The 21,791-nt window shown below is 45.1% G+C and overlaps 1 pseudogene; it reads left to right on the top strand.

The window, feature by feature from the left end:
* The first annotated feature begins 498 nt into the window (after positions 1 to 498).
* On the top strand, positions 499 to 12,584 carry LOC122915586 (annotated as a pseudogene).
* Positions 12,585 to 21,791: the final 9,207 nt, after the last annotated feature.

Genomic DNA, 21,791 nt, shown 5'->3' with positions numbered 1-21,791 from the left:
CATCCCAGGCCTGTTCTGTCTCTGAAGCCAGGGCACATCACCACCAAAGTCTTCTGTAAAATGAGGATAATATGTCCTCCACCCAATGTCATGTGGCGAAGCAACTTGCCCTAAATCCCACAATCCTACACCTGGTAAGAGGTGGAGGGCTTCAGACACTATTCTTGTAACTGTAACACGTGCAGCCTCTCACAGGGGGCAGTGAGCACCTCTACCGGGGAAGACTATATCCAGACAGGAAAAACTGTACATCCAGCATCCTTGGGCATATATACAGGTTGTGTGGCCTTGGGCCACTTCACTTCTCGGACTCTTCATTTCTTGCTCTATACTATGAGGAAAAGCATGTCTCCTCTCTGAAACTTACTGGCCCCATCTATAGAATAGACTACATGAGTTCTGTAGCCACCATAGACCCAAGCTCTGGGGAGACCCTCTCAGAGAATGATCCCACAGGTGACCCTCTCTGCCTGCTCCCCCACAGATACCTGACCCAAGATGCTAAAGGTCTCCGGCTTTTTCATTTTCCTCTGTGGGCTGCTCGCCTCATCCTCTGCTCAAGAGGTCCTATCCAGAGCTCCTTCCAGATCACCAATGGTGAGACTGCCCTGCCTCCGGTCACACCTGGCCTTGTCAGAACCATAGGCCTCTCCTAAAAGTCTAGACCGTGAGCCATTGTAGGTTAAGTTCTAATTAGCATCATGCCTGGGACAGAGTTAACATGATGATTCATTAGCTGCTCTGATCATCACATTACTATATTTAATACTGTTCTCCCAAGATTCCCCTCTTTCCTGTCTCCTTGCCCTGGTCTGTTTATTAAAACCCACCATCAAAAGGCCCAGCCCCAGCTGGACTGGCCCCTGCTCCCCTCTCCTACCACTCCCCATTCACTGGCTCCCCTCCTGCCACAGTAGCCTCCGCAACACATTGAGCACACCCCAGGACCTTAACACTTGCTGTTCCCTCTGCCTGGAACATTCTTCCACTAACTATCAACATGGCTCCCTCCCTTCCTTCAAGTCTCTGCTTGAATGTTGCCTTTGCAGAAAACATTCCTTGACATCCTTGCATGAATTATTGCCCTCACCCAATACTATCAATTCCTCAGTCTGTCTTTTATTTTCCCTCATGACAGAAAGAGCTTCACAGGATGCATGGTATGGCTGTGGTGGTTAAAATAATGAAATGGGTTAAAGCCTCTGCCTTCAGCTCAGGTCACGATCTCAGGGTCCTGGGATCGAGCCCCACATCGGGCTCTCTGCTCAGCTGGGAGCCTGCTTCCTCGTCCCTCCCACCCCCTGCTCTTTCTGCCTGCCTCTCTGCCTACTTGTGATCTCTGTCTGCCAAATTAAATAATGAAACGTTTTTCTAAATTCCCTGGGAAGTATCCCCTGCTCAGAGACTCCCCAAGTGATGCCCCTCATCACCCCAACCATCTCACCTTCTGTCCCAGGACTCCAGCCTCCTCACCAAGAAAAATCTAATGAGTCAATACTTGGCAGAGCCCAGGAGACACAGGACTTGGCTACAGAGCTATGGTTGATGTCCTTTCTGATTGGTTGGTGCCTGTGCCCAGCGGGTTCTTGAATATTTTGAAACCAGCCTCTTCATAGCACTTATCTGCACTTGACTCATGCATGTCCCTTTATTCACTACTTTATCATCTCTCTTCTCTCATCCCCACCAGAATGCCAGCTCCACGGGGGCAAAGAGTGCTGTCTGTTCTCACAGGTGCAGCCTGGCATGGCCCTAGCACACAGCAGGCCTCTACAAATACTTGCTGAATGACTGTGCCTGGAACTTGACCCAACACCAAGCAGGCCAGGAAAACTAGGTGAATGAGGAGTAAGATCCACACATGGGACATGCTCAGAGGTCAAGGCTGCATCTGAGAATCTTTGGCATCTAAATGTCTAATGTTGGGGTTTGGGAGGCGGATATGTTTTTCAGCTTTGACACAAGGACTCCCTGGTACAAACATTCTCTCTGCCCTGCAGACAACTGACTCCCAGGGGTCACTGAAGAATGTCTTCAGCCTTGCAAGAGGAAACCACATCCTGGGCGGCCTGCTCACCAACGGAGATGCTAATTTTATGTGAGCGGTCTCAGATCAGAACCCTCCACGTCCAGACTGTCCTGGTTTGTTGGTTTATGAGCACCCTCCTGGCATTTTCTTGACTCTACAGAAGGCCTTTCCTCAATTAACAGCCCTTCCCACTCCAATGGACTAAGACCCACTGGTGGAGAGAAATTCCTACTGGGGGTAGAGACAGAAGCTAGGGAGATGCTGAAGACAGTTTCAGTCATTTTTTCTGGGAAGAGAATGGCTGCTCACTTCCAGTCTCTTCCCCTCTCTGAGACTCAACTCCTGCCCCGTTACATGGAGAACTATAGCATCTGACCCCATTGGACTGTCATAAATATTAAGTGAAATAAAACGTGCTTACACAGCTCCCTGCCCTCACTAAGTCCCCAGTCAACAGTACCAGTTAGGACAACCTCTGTTGTAACAATGTGGCAATCACAAAAATTGATGCCACCTGACCACCAGAGCTTAGAAGACCCAGGTCCCTCTTCTTAGTATGTTCAAAACTGCTGCTGATTCCCACCCCCTACTCGCCCCCCCACACCCATCCCAGCCTGCTCCTTCCCAGTCCAGCCAATCTAAGATAATGAAACTCCACCCGTCCAGTCCCTCTGACCTAAAATCCCGACACCATCCAATGCCCCTCTCTTCACTCACTCCCCCAGGCAGCCTCTCCACACACCCTGTCAGCCAGGCTTCTGACCATTTTCTCCACCTCCTCTGGTCTGAACCACCATCAACTCCCTATGAGTAATGGTCCCAGGTCCCCTTGCTTCCACTGCAAGCCTCCTCCTACTCCATTTTGTTCCATCCATATTCAGAAGCCTCATTCTAAGAAGTCAGCCAGACACTGGAACTCTCTTGCTCAAACCCCCCAATATCTTCAAGTTGCTTAGAACCAAACCCAAAGGCCTTACCATGGGTCCACAGGCCCCCTGCGACCCAGCCCGGACTGCCCTCTCCCCTCCCCCCTACACACCTGCCACACCGAGCCCATTGCTGTTGCAGCTTCAGGGCCTATGCACTTACTCTGTCTACTGCCTGGCCCTTTCTTCTTCCCCTAGCTATCCTCACGACCCTAACTTCATTCATGACCCTGCCCCAGTGTCACCTGCTGTGAGAAGCCTTCCCTGACACTCTAAAATATCACTCCTCCCAGTGTCATCCTCTTCACCTGATCCTGCTAGGCTTTTTCTTCACTGCACCCATCACCTGACACATTTTGTATGCATTCACTTACTGCGTTTATTGTTTTACACATATATGCTCTGCCCAAGCGGTCTATAGCTTCCGTCTTCTACTCATTATTTAGTCACTCATTTATTCCAGCCTGCTAGACATGACCATTCTGTGATGCATTAAGGCAATAGGTTCTTTTTGCTCAGGACCAGATTCCCTGAGCATAACAGTTATGCAATAAATTACATGATTAATGAGTATCCATCTTTGCATACGTCCAGCTTCTGCTCTGCAGGGGACCTGCCTTTGCACAGTGTGGGGTCCACCTCCAGCTAGAGTCATAACCTTCCCTATTGTGTTGTTTTTTTCACCCAGGGTACAGATCACAGACTTTTCGACTCCTCCAGATCTACCTTGAGAACCCCCTTAATTTCAAAGGGGTCGAGTTACGGATACCGTTGGCATTTTCCATACAAATAAAGTAAGGAACACTTTGTACAGTTCCATCCACATTCGCACTGATGTGTGGGTGTGGGAAGCAGCCATAACTAAAGGGTGTCCAGTGGAAGTCTCATTGTGTGGTTGGGGCAAACACACCCTCCATCTCTGGGCTTGGGCCACTCTCTGTGGTCGGTTTAGAGCATGGAACACTTGAATGCCTCCAAGCTGGGGCCTCCCTAGGAAAAACAGAGCAGGCTAAGCCAGTTTCCTCTCTCTGCTTTATACAGAGAGCCCCACCCTCATTTATTTGGATTTCCTGAACCCACTCCCCTGACTGAATACAACTTAAGACAACGACACAGAATCTGCTCTAGACCCCAATGCCCCTTGGCACCATTGCCTAGAGATTGTGGACAGATGTGTTTTGTTTGGTCTGTACAGTGTATCTTCAGAGAGAACAGGCCTCCTTCGTTCATCCCAGCTGTCTCCCTTTCTGTAAAACCAGTCCCTTATCCATTTCTCCCTTATCCATTTCTCAATGGTCTCCCTTATCCATTTCAAATGGTCTTCCTTATCCATTTCCAGCTCAAGCCTGGCCCTGGAGGCAACTGCATTTGTGACCTCAAGAAGAATACTTTCCAACAAAGTCACAGTTTCTCAAATTTGATAGGATTCTATACTTAGAATCAACCATTTCCTTTCTAACTGTCCCCAGAGCCAGACATAGCTCCTGAACACAGACCTGCCTGGCTTCCAACTGGCTGGATGCACGACTTGGAGAAAGCCATCCCCATTCACCTGAATCATCTCTTTTGAAAAATGAGGAAATGATCTTTACAAGGTAATTTCGAGGGTCTGTGCAAACATATGAGAACACTCATTCTGGAAACAAACAGGGGGAAAGTAAGCTCTGTTGCTCTCTCCCACCAGCCTTGGTTCTTCCCTCCCACAGGTTTCTGGCTCTTAATCCCTACGTATTCCATGTACAGACAGATAGGAGAGTCCAGCTTTATTTGGAGAAGGGTGTAGACAGCAAATACCGACTTGCCTTTGGACACTGCAGGATTACACCTGACACTGTATGGATCTAGTCCGAAAATCTGTAAGTTCTCCTTGTTTCTCTCTCTCTGCATCCCACTGGTTGGGACGTAGCCCCAATGAGGCTTCACTGGAAAGACCTCACCAGCAAAACAATCCCTTCTCCAGTGAGCCTTTTGTGCATCTGGGGATGCGTGTCTTACAAAAAGAACTTCATGTCATTTTAAATTTCTATTTAATATGAAAGTTGTATTTTCACGGACATGAAAAGAGATTCACTGAATAGTATCGAGGACAAACAAAGCAGACTTACTCCATTATTGGCTGACATTTAGGTTATTTCTGAATTTTTTGCTACTGTAAGTAATCCTGAACGTTCTGGTGCAGGAAATTATAGATTCTTAAGATTACTGAAAGAGTATAAACAGTTTTATGACTTTTAAACTTGAAGGTATGTCATAGTTTTAAGGCATTCCAAATCCCTTATCAAATACCGTAGAACTAACATAGAACTCTCGCTGGCATTGGTCAAATTTTACCCCATAGTCAATCTGGACGAATTATTCTCATTTTTACAACTTCTCTCTTCAGTAAGGATTTTCAGCAGAAAATCCCATAGATGCCATTCTCTTGACTACCAGTAGAACAAGGATTTCACCATCTGTTTATTGGTCTGTGACACCTTCTCTTCAGAGTAACTGTTTTCAGGGGTTTGCCCTTTTACTAAGTGTTATCTTCTAAATTTATCTCTTTTTTACAATCTTCTTTTATAAGATTTTTTTAAAATTTAGGCTCATGTCCATGATTAACTGAACCCAACAGTCATCACCAACCTATTATACACTGGGTCTTTTTCATTTGTTAATTCTTTCTGATTCATCTCCCAGTTGCTCACTCAAGAAAAATCTGAGTGTGAAATCCTTTCTGAGCTCTTAGACCTCTGGGGATGTCCTCCTGTCCTGTTCCAGATAACTAAATCCTTGATTCACAACCATTTCCCCCAGGGGAAATTCTGTCAATGTGGCTCCGTGCCCTTTGAGATGTTGAAGAAAACTAGTCTTTCCTTTGAGGGACATCCGAGTCCTCAGGCCAAAAGCGGTAGATTAGCTGATTTATATATAAAGCAAACACTTTGCCCGAGAATGAGATTACCCTTACCTATAAGGATCATGGACTGAGTCAAAAATCTGAAGACTATACTATATTGCTATTTCCCTGCTTCCTTCTCCTCTCCCCCAACAGAAGAATGACATTACAATACTCCTTCCATGAAGGCATGACCATAGGGCTAAGGAAAAAAGTTTTGTTGGTGTATTAGATAATGACAGTGATGTGGTTTTGGAATATAGATGAGGTTCAGTGGGGTGGAATCCGGAGCCCACAACCAAGAAAGAATTCTTGAGGTGTCTTTGGTGCAAAATGGTAGTTTATTAAAGCATGGGGACAGGACCCGTGGGCAGAAAGCGCTGCTGTACCGGGGTTGTTTGGTGTGGCTGATTATATACTGTGGGATTAGGGGAGGCAAGGAAAAAGGGAGGTACTTTCATATGTTAAAGACTCACAGGATACTGGAACACTTGCCTTTGTCAAGTGAAGGTTGTTTTTCCTTCTAATAAGGCAGTAACAGTAAGATAGTTGGGATCTTCCTGGACAAACAGTACACTCTGCCTGCTTCAAGTACCTAGCTATGGGCTGCAGATTTTAAGTACATTTAATTGTATCTACATTTCCTTCTGGAAGCTAGGTTATTGACAGAAATGGTTTGTTCCTGTAAATTGCTAAAACATTTGTAAACTAATGGAGACTCATGTCCTGCAGGATTGTGATCTCTATAAATCAATTATTTGTTTTTCCTTTCCTTAGCTTTAAGGCAGCCAGGAGTGCATGAGGAATGTCACATATATCCCGTGTGTGTGGGGGGGGGTGCGTTGTGGGGTGTCAGCTCTGCTTTGTCCTAACCATGCCTTCTGTTCCCTCATCAAGGGGAACAGGAAAGTGCCAGAAAGAGAGTGATCAGGACCTAAAAGGGTGATAGAAGCTGAAGAAGGGATTCCAGATGAGAGAATAAAATAAGCAAGGAGAAGGGGGGTCATGGGAAACAATGATGAGGGAAGGGTGATTTCAATTGGAAGATTAATTTTAAGGAGCCCTAAGAGGTAGTTTGCAGTGAAAGGGCAAGGCGGGGTCATGGAATGCCCTGGAAACAGGAGGCTTAAATAATGTGGGGTCAGCTAAGCACATAAGTGACGTAAATAAAGGAGAGTTTGGGAGAATTTAATCTGTTCTGCTTTCATTCTTCATTTAGCATCACCCCAATGAAAAAAATTATTGTGGAAAACGTAGAGAGAGTCCTGGGAGACCTGATAATCCATAATTTGGAAGCAAAAGTAAGTATACAAACCCAGACTACTTCAGTTTTTTAGTCTGAGACCTAGAGTTTGGTGGACTACATCTTCTTAATCAACTGGAAGGAAATTGGGACGCTCGGGTGGCTCAGTCAGTTAAGCGTCTATCTTTGGCTCAGGTCATGATCTCATGAGTCCTGGGATCCAGCCCCACACTGGGTTCCCTGCTCAGTGGGGAGTCTGCTTCTCCTTTGCCCTCTGCCCCTTCCCAAATTTAAAGATTTTAAATAAAATCTTTAAAAAGGAAATCTTCCAGGAAGGAGAGTTGGGGAGAGTGGAAGTGGCGTTTATCAAGCTCTCACTGCGCAACCAGCACTGGTAAAGTGCTTTACAGATATTATTTAATATTTAAAGTCAAAATCGGAGTCTGGGTGATGAGATAAGCTGATAAGACTCTCCAAGACTCCATTTCTTATCTCTAATATAAGTATAAGTAATCGTAAAATGAACAGCTAATATTCATTAAGCACAAAGGCACTGTGCTAAAGATCCTTTCATGAATTTTATCCTCCAAACAATCTCATATTCTAAATAACAGTATGATGTCCATTTTCCACATTTAAGAAAAAGTTCCAGAGATGGCCAATGACTTACCTAAGTCACAGAGCTGCCACATAGCTCAGCCAACATGTGACCCCAGGCAGTCTGTTTCCCCCAACCCCCTGCTTGGTTGTTCCCTAGGATAGATTGTCTTAGAAAGAGAACTTGCCTTGACTGCCCCCTGAATATTCACACTCCATTGGTGGAGCCCTTGTCCTGACTCTTGCATACTTTCTTGTCTTTCAGATGTGTCCCTTCATTAATTCATGTCTTTATAACTTGAATCTGCAAGTAACTAACTAACTGATTAGTAAGTGCTGGTGGTGAGAAGACCAAGGAAGACCCCAGCAGAAAGCTCAGACTCCTCCCTCACTTTTATCTCCTCTCCCCTAACACTTCTCTCAGACAAAACATCCCATCCTCAACGAGGCAGAATGGTTCCTGCTAACTGGCTCCTCATAAACTCAGCTGCTACTTACTGAGGGAGTCCGGGGTCCCATGCCCAGGGTCAAGCACACCACCTGCACTGACCATTGAAATCCTCCATCACGGGGTGCCTGGGTGGCTCAGTGGGTTAAAGCCTCTGCCTTCAGCTCAAGTCATGATCCCAGGGTCCTGGCATCGAGCCCCACATCAGGCTCTCTGCCCGGCAGGGAGTCTGCTTCCTCCTCTCTCTCTGCCTGCCTCTCTGCCTACTTATGATCTCTGTCTGTCAAATAAATAAATAAAATCTTAAAAACAACAACAACAACAAAAAGAAATCCTCCATCACTAGCCAAATACATGCTGGTTTCAATTCCATTCTGGCCCCAAAAGCCTAGAGAAGCTGAGCTATAAATGGGAGCTTCTCTGGGGAAGAAAAGCTGCCTGATTTCTCCTTATCCTTCTAGATTGGATGTTACATAATGAGCAGAAAATTGGCCTGGTTTTAGCCCAAAGACTGCCTCCTTCCAGTAGATTCTACCTCCAGCACCCAAAGTTTCTCGGTCTGCCAGAAGCCAAGCAGGCAGCTGAGGCCCCCAATAGGAATCTGAAAACCAGTAGAATTTCTGTGCTGAAAGGACTATTCCTCTGTTCACTGAAGACTCATTCATCCTACCAAGTGTTAACTGCTGGAGTTTCTAAAGTTCCTTTAAATTATCTCTCCCAGCAAGCAGTTTTCTGGCCTCTGTTCACATACCTCCACTGACACAGAGCTCACTACTGATGAAGTAGGAAGCTTGAGGCAATTAATCTGAATGAGTCCTAAAGTTCTCAAAATGTGGCTCCCAGATTCACCCAAAGTAAATGTCAGTGGGGCAGCCTGACCAATACCCTCACTCTGCTGATACTAGGCCACCATTCTGGAGACATGGCTAGGCAAATGGGGATCAGCTGCTGTAATGCCAACTTCCTCCACAGTCTCGTTTCAGTGTCTAGTTCTTAAGTTACTAGCTTGGGAGGGAGCAGTTGTTCCCCATTTATAGCTGAGGAAACCAAGGCCCTGAACTGTCAGTGAAGTGATCAAAGATGCCGGGGACTAAGTAGAGCCTCCAGCCCCACCCGCATGTCCCCAAGGGTTTGGTTCATTCCCTGACCCTGCTCTGCCCCCGTCTGGAGCAGGAGAAAACTCCTTTGACCTCTCGGGTCCTCCTTCACTCCCACTGTCTCAGAGTATCTGTTTTGCCTTTTAGGTCTGCTGATGCAGCAGGGCAGGTTCCAAGCCACCATCCAAATGCCCTCGAAGTAAAGGAGCCACTGTTGCACCAGTCTGGTGAGAGATCAGAGCATATTTCCATTCCTTAGTGACGGCACTTGGCCTTTAGGGTCATTATAGATGGGCCATTCACTTATTCGTAAAATTTCAGTTAAGCTTCTACTATGTGCTAATTGCTAGGGATACGGCCATGAACAACACAAGACTGTTCTCTTGGCATTTCTATCCTAGTTGAATGTACTAATAGGAATGTAACTAGGAAACAAGTGCAGAGTCAATTAAATTCCAGAGGGTCGTGGGTACTATAAAGGATACCAAGTAGAGGCTGAGAGAGTGACAGGGGCAGGGAGGGGCAGAGAGTAGAGGCAGTCAGAAGGCTCTGTGAGATCTTTCAGCTGAGCCATGAACGATAAGGCAGGAGTTGTGCCAAGACGGAGGGGAAGAACATCACAGACAGGAGGAGGAGCATGTGCAAAAGCCTCAAAGCAGGAATGAGTTTTCCTTTCGGGAGCAAGAAAGGAGAGCAGTGTGACTGGGATGTGGAAGGGGCTCAGTCAGAGGAGGCATCTTTCTGTAAAAAGAGTTTTATTCATGCATCGTGTATTTATTTGCAACTATTCTATGTTGAACACACACTTGCTCAAGTGTTACCATCTCGGGTCTCTCAAAAAAAACCAGGGCGCCTGGGTGGATCAGTAGGTTAAGCCTCTGCCTTCGGCTCAGGTCATGATCTCAGGGTCCTGGGATTGAGCCCTGCATCAGGCTCTCTGCTCAACAGGGAGCCTGCTTCCCCCCCTCTCTCTGCCTGCCTCTCTGCCTATTTGTGATCTCTCTCTCTCTCTGTGTCAAAGAAATAAATAAAATCTTATTTAAAAAAAAAAAAGCATATCTGCCACTCTCTTCCCTCCTTTTCTTCGCAAAATTCATTATTATCTGACTTTTTACAACACTGTTTCTTTTCTGTCTCCAGTATTAGAATATTTATTTCATGCAAGCAAGGACTTTTTCTTATTCCTTGTTGTATCCCAGGTGCCAGCATTACAAAAGTGAATTAGACATAGCCCTAAGAGCCCCCAGCCTAGTAAAGGATAAGACAAATAAATGGGCAATTTCAGATGTAGTAAAGTATTCTGGCTGGGAGTTTGTGGAGGTAGAGAGGCAAGATCCAGCAATACTGCCTGAGGTCGTCCACAAGGGCTTCAAGAGGATGCAGGATTTAAACTGGATGTTGAAGAATGGTTAAGAGTTTCTTTATAGGAAAAAAAAATTAAAAGCAGAGGATATGGCGCACCTGGTTGGTTCAGAGGGTTAAGCCTCTGCCTTCAGCTAAGGTCATGGTCTCAGGGTCCTGGGATTGAGCCCTGCATCAGGCTCTCTGCTCAGCAGGGAGCCTGCTTCCCCTTCTCCCTCTGCCTGCCTCTCTGCCTGCCTGTGATCTCTCTCTCTCTGTGTGTGTGTCAAATAAATAAATAAAATTTTTTAGAAAGATTTTATTTATTTGAGAGAGAGACAGTGAGAGAGAGCATGAGCAAGGAGAAGGTCAGAGGGAGAAGCAGACTCCGCATGGAGCTGGGAGCCCGATGCGGGACTCAATCCCAGGACTCCAGGATCATGATCTGAGCCAAAGGCAGTCGTCCAACCAACTGAGCCACCCAGGCGTCCCTAAATAAAATCTTAAAAAAAAAAAAAAAGCAGAGGATACATGATGTGCAAATATACAGGAGCAGGAAAGGACCTGATGCTCTGCACAATGGGGCAGAAGCTCTAAGTGACTGGTCATAGGAGTCATGGAAGATGGAGGCATGAGTGGTAAAGATAAGTTTGTAGTGAACTATACACATGCTTTCTGAGAACAAGGGTTCATGTGATGGGTCAAGCCACCAAGAAGAAGGTGCAGTCCATAAAGGGAAGTTAAGAAATTGAATGGCCAACACTATAATTGAATCTATATCTTTGGGTTGATAGCTTAGTTACATAAGATTCTAAACTAATGTTGTCCAATAGAAACATAACATAAAATACACATGTAACTTAGAATTTTCTAGTGATGAAATTTTTAAAAGGAAAAAGGAAACAGATTGTATTTAGCAATTTATTTCATTTGTCAAGTATATTCAAAATATTATCATGTCAACATTTAATCAATATAAAATTATTAATGAAATATCTTCTTCTTTATCTTCTTTTTTTGTGCTAAGTCTCAATATCTAATGTGTATTTCATACTTACAAAACATTTCTATTTGGACCAGCTGCAATTTAAGTGCTCAACATCCACATATGGCTAGTGACTGCCATACTGGACAATGCAGTTCTAACCAGCTGCAGCACTCTGAAAAACCTAGAGCATCTCATTTTATATCCACCAATACATCTAGGATGCCACCTGTCACAACAGCTCCAAACCATGCCATATTCAGTCTACAGGTATAATTGGTTCAACCTAGAAAGTATTTGGGGTTTTTTTAAAGATTTTATTTATTTAAAAAAATTTTTATTTATTTGACAGAGAGAGAGCACACAAGCAGGCTGGGTGGCAGGCAGAGGGAGAGAGAGAAGCAGGCTTCCAGCCGAGCAAGGAGCCTGATGTGGGACTCAATCCCAGGACCCTGGGATCATGAACTGAGCCAAAGGCAGCCACTTTACTGACTGAGCCACCCAAGCATCCCTAGAAAGTATTTTGTAAATGTGACTCTGTTGCCAATATTAAAAATAAGAAATATGTCTTTTGATCAAGCAGGACAACTGGCAGTATTTTAAATCCCTGTGTCATAAAGTAAGTCAAGGTGAGAAGGAAGATCTATCTCAGTTGATGAGAGACAGTACAGGGAAAAGAATTTTTTATCCAGGGATAGGCAATCATGGATGTCCAGACTGCAATATGGTTCAGCACCATGGACAGTGGACAGCAGGCCAAGGAAATGAGCTAGGGAGAGGAAGAGGCTTTAAGCTCTGGTTGACACCTCCTTAAACGGGGTATGAGGTTGACTAATACCTTTATTATATCACACAGAATCAAGTCCCACTTGCTGATCTCTCCTCCTTGGAATGTCCTCCACACATCAGACCATCACCTATATAGATGCTCATGTTGATTATTCAGCTGCTGCCTGGAATTTCTTTACCCACCCTGGACTCCAAGGATCCCCTGCTTCTTTGGATATGGAGGCTACTCCTCACCAGAATCCATGTGCTGATTCTCTGTAATCTCTTCATAATAAACTTTTTTTGAAAGTTTAAAAAAACTTTTTTTTTTTTTTTTTTTGCATCTCTGAACTGTGAGCTGTCCTGCCTCCATAGTGCCATGTGGGGCAGGGGCAAAGATAGCCAGATATGGCAGTGCGGCTGATCAGGATGACAAAAATTCGCAGAGTTGGGGAGGATTCCTAGGTTAATTTAGCTTTTATCTCAGAAATACCTCAACATTATGGCCTGGAGAATCCCAAAAACTATAGAACAAGTCTTTCTGTCTTGTGTGAGATGGCTTCTAGATGATTCTGCTTGGGCCACAATCTCCTACTGTGAAGTTAGAATTTTGGTCTCATCAATAGGTCCCTCAGGCAACTACAGAGTTGTGATTTATGGAAGAAAACTTATCTTGGCCCTGGTAATCCCATTTTTCTTCCCTCTATCACCAAACTTCTCAAGAGAGACATTGCTATCCATTGTTTCTACTTCCTCACCTTTACCCAGTGCTCAGCTTTGGGTAGTCTGGCTTATATCCCCAACTCAAAATAACTTACTTCAGGTCATCAATGACTTCCTTCATGGCCAATACCAGTAAGCCCTTGAGCTCATGTTGCTCAAGTCATTAGCAATCAACTTTGCATGACAACTCCAACCTACTCCCCACCTGCTTCTCCCCCTTTTTCTTCCTTATCACTACCTCGATTCATGCCTGGCACTGCTCTTTGCCTACATACAGTACATCACTTACTCTTTTTAAATAAATTGTGTTGGCTATTAAGCTTTAATCTCTCGGTTACAAATGCCGCTTCCAGTCGGCGACGGGAGAAGAATTAGGCACAAACAAGTCAGCTGCAAGAGATTGGGAGCAGGGGACAACAGTTGAAAAGGGCTGCTGCAGCAAGCAACTCCACAGTCTCACTTTTATTAGATAGAAACAATAGCCAACAGAAGGACCGATGAAGGTCAAACGTTAGTCACGTCTTGCAGGCAAGCAAGGAGGAGGATAAAGTTTATAGTTAGCCAAGCACATTCAAAGGACTCATCTAACTAGCAACGGGTACTTCTGGGAAGAGAAAGGAGCGCTAACAGAAAAGGGAAGCAGGCGGTTTTTGTACCACTCTGAGCTGACTGGGCATTCCCAGGTGCTCGGCTTCCCTGAAGCAGGCGACGTTCCGCCCTGGGCGGGCCAGGCGTTCCCGGCTGCCCAGCTTCGGTGAAGGGGCGGCCTTCTGCCCAGCTTCACGGTTGTACATCGTCCTTCTCCCCAAAGACCTGTTGCGAGTATATGTATTTCTTAAGGCCATATCTAAATGTGCTTGGCAACTAGTAAAATCCTCCAGGGGTTACAGTTTAAGTAACAAATTGTTCCGAAGGGCAGCAGCACACAAATCTTTATTTCTATACTCTCTTTTGCAGTGCTGGGTCTGGGACTCTAAAAACCACCCACCTTCTTTACTGGCTTGCTCCTTTTTAGGATCCTTTACTAGCGGGAGATTGCAAGGCTGAAGGAGGAGAAAAGAAAACTCTTCTCTCCCATTTGCTTCCTCTTCCTTTAAGCATCACCCGGCAATGGTTCTTCACCCAAACAGGGAAGTTGGTTTCAGTATACAAGTTGCTGGGTTTTGGTTTTGGTGTTGTTTTTTTAATGCTCCAAAATCAATTTATTATATTCTTCAGAATACTGCACCAGCCAGCAGGAGCCCCTTTCTCAGAAGCTTACTTCCCAGTTCCTGGCATTTCTCCTCCAAGACCCTTAAAACTCATCCCAACCACCCTTCGTTGCCACTAGACCCATAACTTGGCTCATATCTCCGCATGCCCCAAGGGGACAAGAATAAAGATAAAATAATTTACATACTCAATTACTTTTTATTGGGGGGGGCTAATTTATAACAGCAGACATGGGGATATGTGTAGCAATTATATGAAAAGGTTGGGGTCCAGGAACAGTCAAGAAAGAATTCTTGAGATGTCTTCAGTGCAAAGAGGTGGTTTTATTAAAATGTGGGGACAGGACCCACAAGCAGTAAAAGCTACACTGGGGTTGTGAGGAGTGACTGATTATATACTTTCAAGAGGGGTTAGGGATAGTGTTAAGTCTCTAGGGAATTTGAAAGCGAAGTTTCCAGGACATTGAGGGACTAGCTGTTTTTAGGAAGAGGTCATTTACTACTCTCTAGTAAAACCCTAGTCACATGACCCTTCAGATGTATATCAGTGGGCCATAGGCTTTGATGTGGGAAGCAAAGGCAGAAGAAAAATTAATAATTTCCTTCCTACCTATAGCCCATTGACAAGTCCTTGAAACAAGAGAGTGAAACTCCTCTAGGGACTCAAATACCTCAATGTTAATACTTTGCTAAGGGCAAAAGGCAATCCTAGCCTGACCCCCCCCCACACACACACACCCTCCACCAAGATCCTGTAAGTCTACGTAAACATAAAAATTCCTTTGGAAACTTCCTTTACCTCTAAACTCCCCAAGATATGTTTTAGCAATTATCCCCCAAGCATACAGCCCATCCACATACATCTGAAGGGTCTCATGACTAAGGTTTTATTAGATGGTAATAAATGGCCTTTTCCCAACAACAGCTAGCCCCCCACCCCACCCCAAGGTCCTGGAAACCTTGCTTACAAAATTCCTTAGAGACTTAGGCTATCCCTAACACCCTCCCAACTTGAAAGTATATAATGTGCCACTCCTCCTAAGCCCATTGCAGCTCTTTCTACCCACGGGTGCTGTCCCTGTGCTTTAATAAAATCATGTTTTTGCACCAAAGGTGTCTCAAGAATTCTTTCTTGGCCGTGGGCTTAGAACCTTAACATCCTCTTTCCTACATCACTTGGAGGATGATGGCTAACATATATCGTGGGTGGTAGAGATAAAGGAAGTCTCCAAAGGGATTTTTATATGTTCAAGAAGATTCATTAGATCCTGGGGGTTAGGCTAATGTTAAGGTTGTCTTTGGCCTCTAGCAAAGTACGAACATCAAGGCAGCTAAACTCCTTGAGGAAGGTCACTCTGCCTGTCCCAAGTACTTGTCAAATGGGCTGTAAGTTATAAGGAAGTTTAATTCTTTTTCTTTGCCTTTGTTCTCTGATGAGGAAGCAGAGGGCTAGCTGAAGACAAAGCACAAGCTGTCCCCTGCAACCTCCCTTCCCCCAATCCTGGGTGGGACAAGTGTGACTTTCTTCCAGGAAGCTCCCAACTATCTTAATGTTAATACCTTGCTAGAGGGGAAAACAACCTTAACTTGACAACGGCAAGGCCTCTAGTATCTTGTAGGTCCTCTCTAGCATTTGAAAGTCCTTTTGAAACCTCCCTTTCCCTTAACTTCCCCAACTCTGGAGTCTGTAATCACCACTCCACACAACCCCTTGCTATAGCTCTTTCTGCCCACTGGTCCTGCCCCCATGCTTGAATAAAACCAACATTTTGCACCAAAGATGTCTCAAGAATTTTTTCTCAGCCCTCAGCAACACACCTCACCCCAACAAACCTCACTTATATTCCAAAACCACATCATTCTCCACATCAGCAACTGATTCTAAATATGTTAGACCAAAGATGATAGACTATAAACTGGGTTGCTTTTTAATTGATGGGTACCTTCTGTTAGGTCCCCCAATTATGGGTCCGTGATTAAAGGAGCGAGACTGATACAAAGCAAAGGTCAAGCAAAGCTTTATTTTGCACCAAGCATCAAGAATCAAACCGAGGGTGCCTGGGTAGCTCAGTGGTTTAAAGCCTCTGCCTTCCGCTCAGGTCATGATCCCAGAGTCTTGGGATCGAGGCCCGCATCGGGCTCTCTGCTTAGCCGGGAGCCTGCTTCCCTTCCTCTTTCTCTGCCTGCCTCTCAGCCTAACTGTGATCTCTGTCTGTCAAACAAACAAATAAATAATCTTTAAAAAAAAAAAAAAAAAAGAATCAAACAGAAAGTTGGGGGCCACGCCTCTTACAGAGAGGGCGACCTCTCTCTGCTTCACAGACTAGCTTTTAAGGGCAAAGGCCATGTGGTTGGGCCTGGCCACACACAGGTGGCCAATAAAATTGTAACACACGGAGAAAGCTGCACCGTCATGTTAGGTTACACATAAGTGACCAATTGAATTACAATTTACCCTAGTAGATATTTAAGTTAGCCTATCACCTTGGTCAGAATTGGCACCCAAAAGGTGCCCCAAGGGGCGAGGCCCACACTCCTTGGTAACTAGGGAGACAGTATACGCCCCCCTACCGATCAGAGAGATATCTCCACTGGCCTGACCCACACTTGTATTGGGGCTTTGTTACCTGGGACTGGTTTCTGGGACTTGTTTTTAAGTAAGCCCCTTGGGGAAGGGGGACAGGGACAGTTTAAGGGTTAAACAACAAGGCTATTGTTTAACGGATGGAAGTGCTCTGGCTAAATATGTCCTTAAACCTTCGTCAAAGATTCTGGACTTAATATTAGATCACACAGCTGAAAATGACTTTGATAGCTTATTGTGTTGGTTACTAGAAAATAAACTCAAAATGGCCTTCATTCAATGAGATTGAGAACTTTCCAAGTTCAATACAAGTAAGGAATCCGAAGGCTTGGGGAGATTGGACTGTTGGCAAGGATTTATCTTTTGTAAACACATGTGCCCGAACCGTTAAATTTCCTGAGGGGGTCCAAACAACAATTTCTTCAACTAAATCAACTAAAAAGTTGAAAAATACAGTAGGAGAGTATCCACATCCTTGAAGAGCTGTTTTTTATTACCTGGGAAATGCTGCCATTGAGAAGGACTCCGTGATTTTAACGGGGGAGGATGAGATATACCAGTAACAGAGCAAGTGGTGGAGCAAAACTGGCGGAAATGAGAGGGCATGCTTATTGTAATGGAAGGCAAGGATAAATGGTAATCAGAATATTTGGCAACTGCTAACTGATCACAGTTTCCCTAGGAAGGAAATAGATGGTCCTCCCACTAAATGTTAATTGATCATGAGAATCTCCAGATTTGGAATCCAAAAACTTGACTTGGGTTGCCAAATGGAAAATCAGAGCTTTTCATCCAATTTCCAGTTAAAAGCCAGTTCAGGATCAGGAACCCCTTGATTGAAGGGGAGCCAAGGGATCCTGCAACACTGCCACAGCCTATATGCCAAGTCTTCCTTCAAGTCTTTCCCAAACTGGCCTGTTGACATTTATTGGAATCATGGTGCACTGTGGAAAAATACCCAGAACTTTTGGGGCTATGAGATACTGGCTCTGAATTTATGCTGTTTTCCAGGAACCCAAAATAGTTTTATGGTCCACCAAACTGGGCTTATTGTTGTCAAATGATAAATGGAGTTTTGGCACGAGTTTGATTTAGAATGGACCTAATAATTACATGGACCCATTCTATGATTATTTTTCCAATTCTTTAATGTATAATTGGATGAGACATAATTAGCAACTGGCAGAATCCCCATTTGGCTCTCCAATCCATGGAGGGAGAGCTTTCGCGAGAGGAAAAGCCAAGTGGAAACTCCCAGAGCTTTCTCTTACAACACAATAATAAACCAAAGCAATCCTACATCACTGGGGGAAACTGGAGAGACAACGGCCATCATTTTAAATTTGAGAGACCAAAGGATGCTGATACTTGTATCAGTCAGGATTAATGCAGAGGAGAGAAAGACAAAGAGAGGGATTACAAGAAATTGATTTACAGGATTATGGGGGTTAAGCAAGATCGAAAGTCATAGCTCAAGCCATGAGGAAGGGAGAATTAAGCACCAAAGCTGTCCATAGGAAATTTCTTTTTTTCCTCCTCTTTCTTTTTCCTCCTCCCCTCTCCTCTTCCTTCCTCTTCTGTGTTTCTCTGTCTCTCTCTACCGCTTTTTCCCTCTCTCCCCTCAGCCATGCTTTTAAGTCCTCCCAAGTAATTAAATTAGTCCTACCTGGATTATCCCGGATAATCTCCCTTACCTTAAGTCATCTCATTATGGACTTTAATTATATCTGAAAACTCCCTTCAGATCAACACCTAGGTTAGCATCTGATGAAATAACAGGATTGTAGCCTACCAAAACTGACACACTAGGGGAAAAAAAAACCCACAATACTTATCCCATCCCCATGTAACAAGACTGTTCACTGGCCTTAAAGTCAACCCAACCCCTGACACCAGGAATTCACTATTACCCCTGAAAATGTTTTTCCCCCTATTTCAAAATTTAGGGATCATCAGAATCAGCTTGCTTTTACTTGGCAATGCTATCAGGACACAGTAGTTTTTCCCAGCACTACTGGTGCTTTCTACCATAACATAATCTATAAAAATCTTGATCATACTGACATCACAGAACATCACATATGCCCAATACATTGTTGACATTATGCTGATTAAACTCAATGAGCAGGAATTAAGAAGCATTTAAAGGCATTTGTAAAATACATATGAGGAAGAAGATGAGATACAATCTCATAAAAGGCCAGGTCCCCACACTTTGATGAAGTCTCAGCACATACAAAAAGGCACAAAGCTTCATGGTCCATTTTAATTTTTAAGGTAATATGTACCACAATTAAAAGTGTTATTCTGACGCATTTACTGAGCAACTCTTAAGGAACCAGTTTGAATAGGAATCAGAATGTGGACAGACTCTCCAGGAAGCAGTCCAAGTTTCTCTACCACTATGTCCTTCTATGACCTAGGTAGAACCCATTATACTTTCACAGTACCTGTGGCAAATGAGGATGTTTATGGATGCTCTGGCAAGCTCTAATAAGAGAAACACAGCACAGATCTCTAGGGCATTGGAGAAAAGCCCTATCCTGGTCTGCAGATAACCATTTTAATTTTGAGAAACAGCTCCTGTCTTGCTACTGAGTCTTAGTAAAGATGAATATCTAAGCATGGGGCATCAAAAAACCATGGCCCACATATCAAGTTTCTTAATAGGCTGTCTTACACTGATTTTTAAATGCTAAAATAAACTTGATTTCTTGAGATAAACCCCCACTTAATCAAGACGTATTATCCTTTGTATACATTTAAATCTGTATTGAAGTCACTTAGATGCTGTTGAGTATTTTGGTTTTAGCAACCTATTGTCCCCATAGCCTGATGGCAACACATTGTCTGTGGTCACCCGGTCTGTCAAAAGGAGAGACAAATGAGAAACGAAATGTACGGGGACTTTCCAGAGTGCTGTCCCAAGGAACCGCCAGAACGCCCTGACCCCAACGCCCAATCATGCCTGAATCAAACTGATCAATTAGACTCCTGTAACCATGCATATCTGCCTCTGTAGGATCGCTTCCCGCCACCGCTTCCCGCCAGAACAAACCGTTACAGTGCCTGACAATGCTTGATTTAGGTTAACCAATCAGATCCCTGTAACCAAGCATCAAGCTTCTTATGATGGATGCTAAGGTCTGATGCGCACTTTAAGGAGAAGGACTCAAGCACATTTCCTCTTCCCCACTGGCTGACATTCAAGGCAAGTGTGGCTCTGAATAGGTGGTTATTGTGAATGACCTGCCTCCCTCATTTTTTCCTGAGAACATCTCCTCTTGGAGGGACCCTGGCTTGTCAGGGGCCAGTTCCCGCCCCCAGTGGTTCAGAGAGTTCATGGTTATGGTGAGACCTGCAGTCTTCACTCCCCCTGGTGGATCAATGCCAGCTCACTGAAAATCTATGTTAATTGCCATGCATGCCCCATGAGTATTTTGTGGCCTCTCTAAAATATGAGAGGAAATGGCCACTGAACAAGACAGGCTCACAGAGCTCAGGGTGAAGGGTAAGGGCTGTGGGTGAATTTATCTAGATGATATACAGGCCACAGAGCCAGATAGCCTGAGTTTGAATCCTGGATCCACGCTTACCAGCTGTGTGTCCTTGGGCAAGTGACTCCATCTTTCTGTCTCAGGCTTTGCATCTGTGAAGCTCAGCAATAACAACGCAGCCCTCCAGGGCTATTGGATTAATGAAATTAATCTACAACGAATGCTTAGAGCAGAGCCTGGCACAGAGTTGGGGCTCAACACAAGTCCACTGTTGCTCTTCCTGCCTCTCCTTGCAATGCCAGTGGGGGCTGTGGGATAGTGCTGGGAGCAGAGTGGAGTGTGGGAGGAGGAGGTAGATGTGGACCAAGTGATGGCTCCTCTGATCTCCCTTCTGTGAGTCTGGCTGCCTTGTTCCTGCCCCAGCCTCACCTGTCCTGCTGGTGACTTCAGGGATTTTATTCAACTTCTCTGCAAAGGGAGGCCAATTATAACAGGATCTCCCTCAAAGGGCTGTGTGGAGGATTAAAGAATCCATTACAAGTAAAGCACTGAGACTGCCCTCTGAGCACCGTCAGCTCTCAACAAATGTGGTCTGGCATCATCTTCCTAATTCAGCTTCCTGGCTCTCGGGCACCTCGTGCAGCAGACTCACCCAGAAGCTCAGTTCCAGCTCCCACCTCCAGAGACAGACTCAAGTCCTCAGGGGTGGCCCAGGAATCTGCATTTCTACAAGCCCCACTTGTCCTCCTGAAAGCACTGCAAGGTACCCAGAAACTCCAACTTTTCCATGTTCCCTTCCCTGCTTCAGGCCACACCAGAGCTAGAACCTCATCATCCTTTGTCCAACCCAATAGTCCATTCAGAAGGCACCCCACTCCCCTCACCCCCTTTTCCAGAAAGTTTGCTTTTGGGTTAAAGTTCCAGTCTTTAGATGTCTATGATTATTAAAATATACATTTCTACCAAAAAATGGACTAAATGAATGCCTGTGTGAATAAAGAATTCCATCCCATAGGAGCGTGATTCTCAGTGAACGAAACCAGCCCACCCCACTGAATCAGGTGCAGGAATCTTGCGCCATTCTGCTTTCATCCATTCTGCTTCCCCCTGGAGTTTCAGGACCTCTCCCTTTGGCTGAGGACCTGGAGCTGCCTTAGCACCCAGGGAGTTGCAGTGGGGTAGGGGTGGGGTTGCAGGGTTGGTGGAGGTGGGCACCTCTGCCCAACTATATAGGAGCGTGCTCATGTACAAAAGCCTGCCTGACCTTTGGTTTGGCCAGGGGAAACTCCTGCCTCCTGGACAGGATACCCCCTGTCTGGACACCGCCGCCCCGGAGCTATGAACAGGAGCCTGGGCATGTGGGTTCCAAGATCTGACCCCATAGGTGAAGCCACACCCATCCTCCCTTGTTCCTCCAATCTGCTGAGCCTTTTCCCACCTCAGGGTCTTTGCCCCTGCCATCCT

This window comes from Neovison vison, chromosome 8, assembly GCF_020171115.1.
Source record: "Neovison vison isolate M4711 chromosome 8, ASM_NN_V1, whole genome shotgun sequence".
NCBI classification, from domain to species: domain Eukaryota; kingdom Metazoa; phylum Chordata; class Mammalia; order Carnivora; family Mustelidae; genus Neogale; species Neogale vison.
Note: the sequence above shows the minus strand (reverse complement) of the source record. Positions and strands in the feature narration are given on the sequence as shown.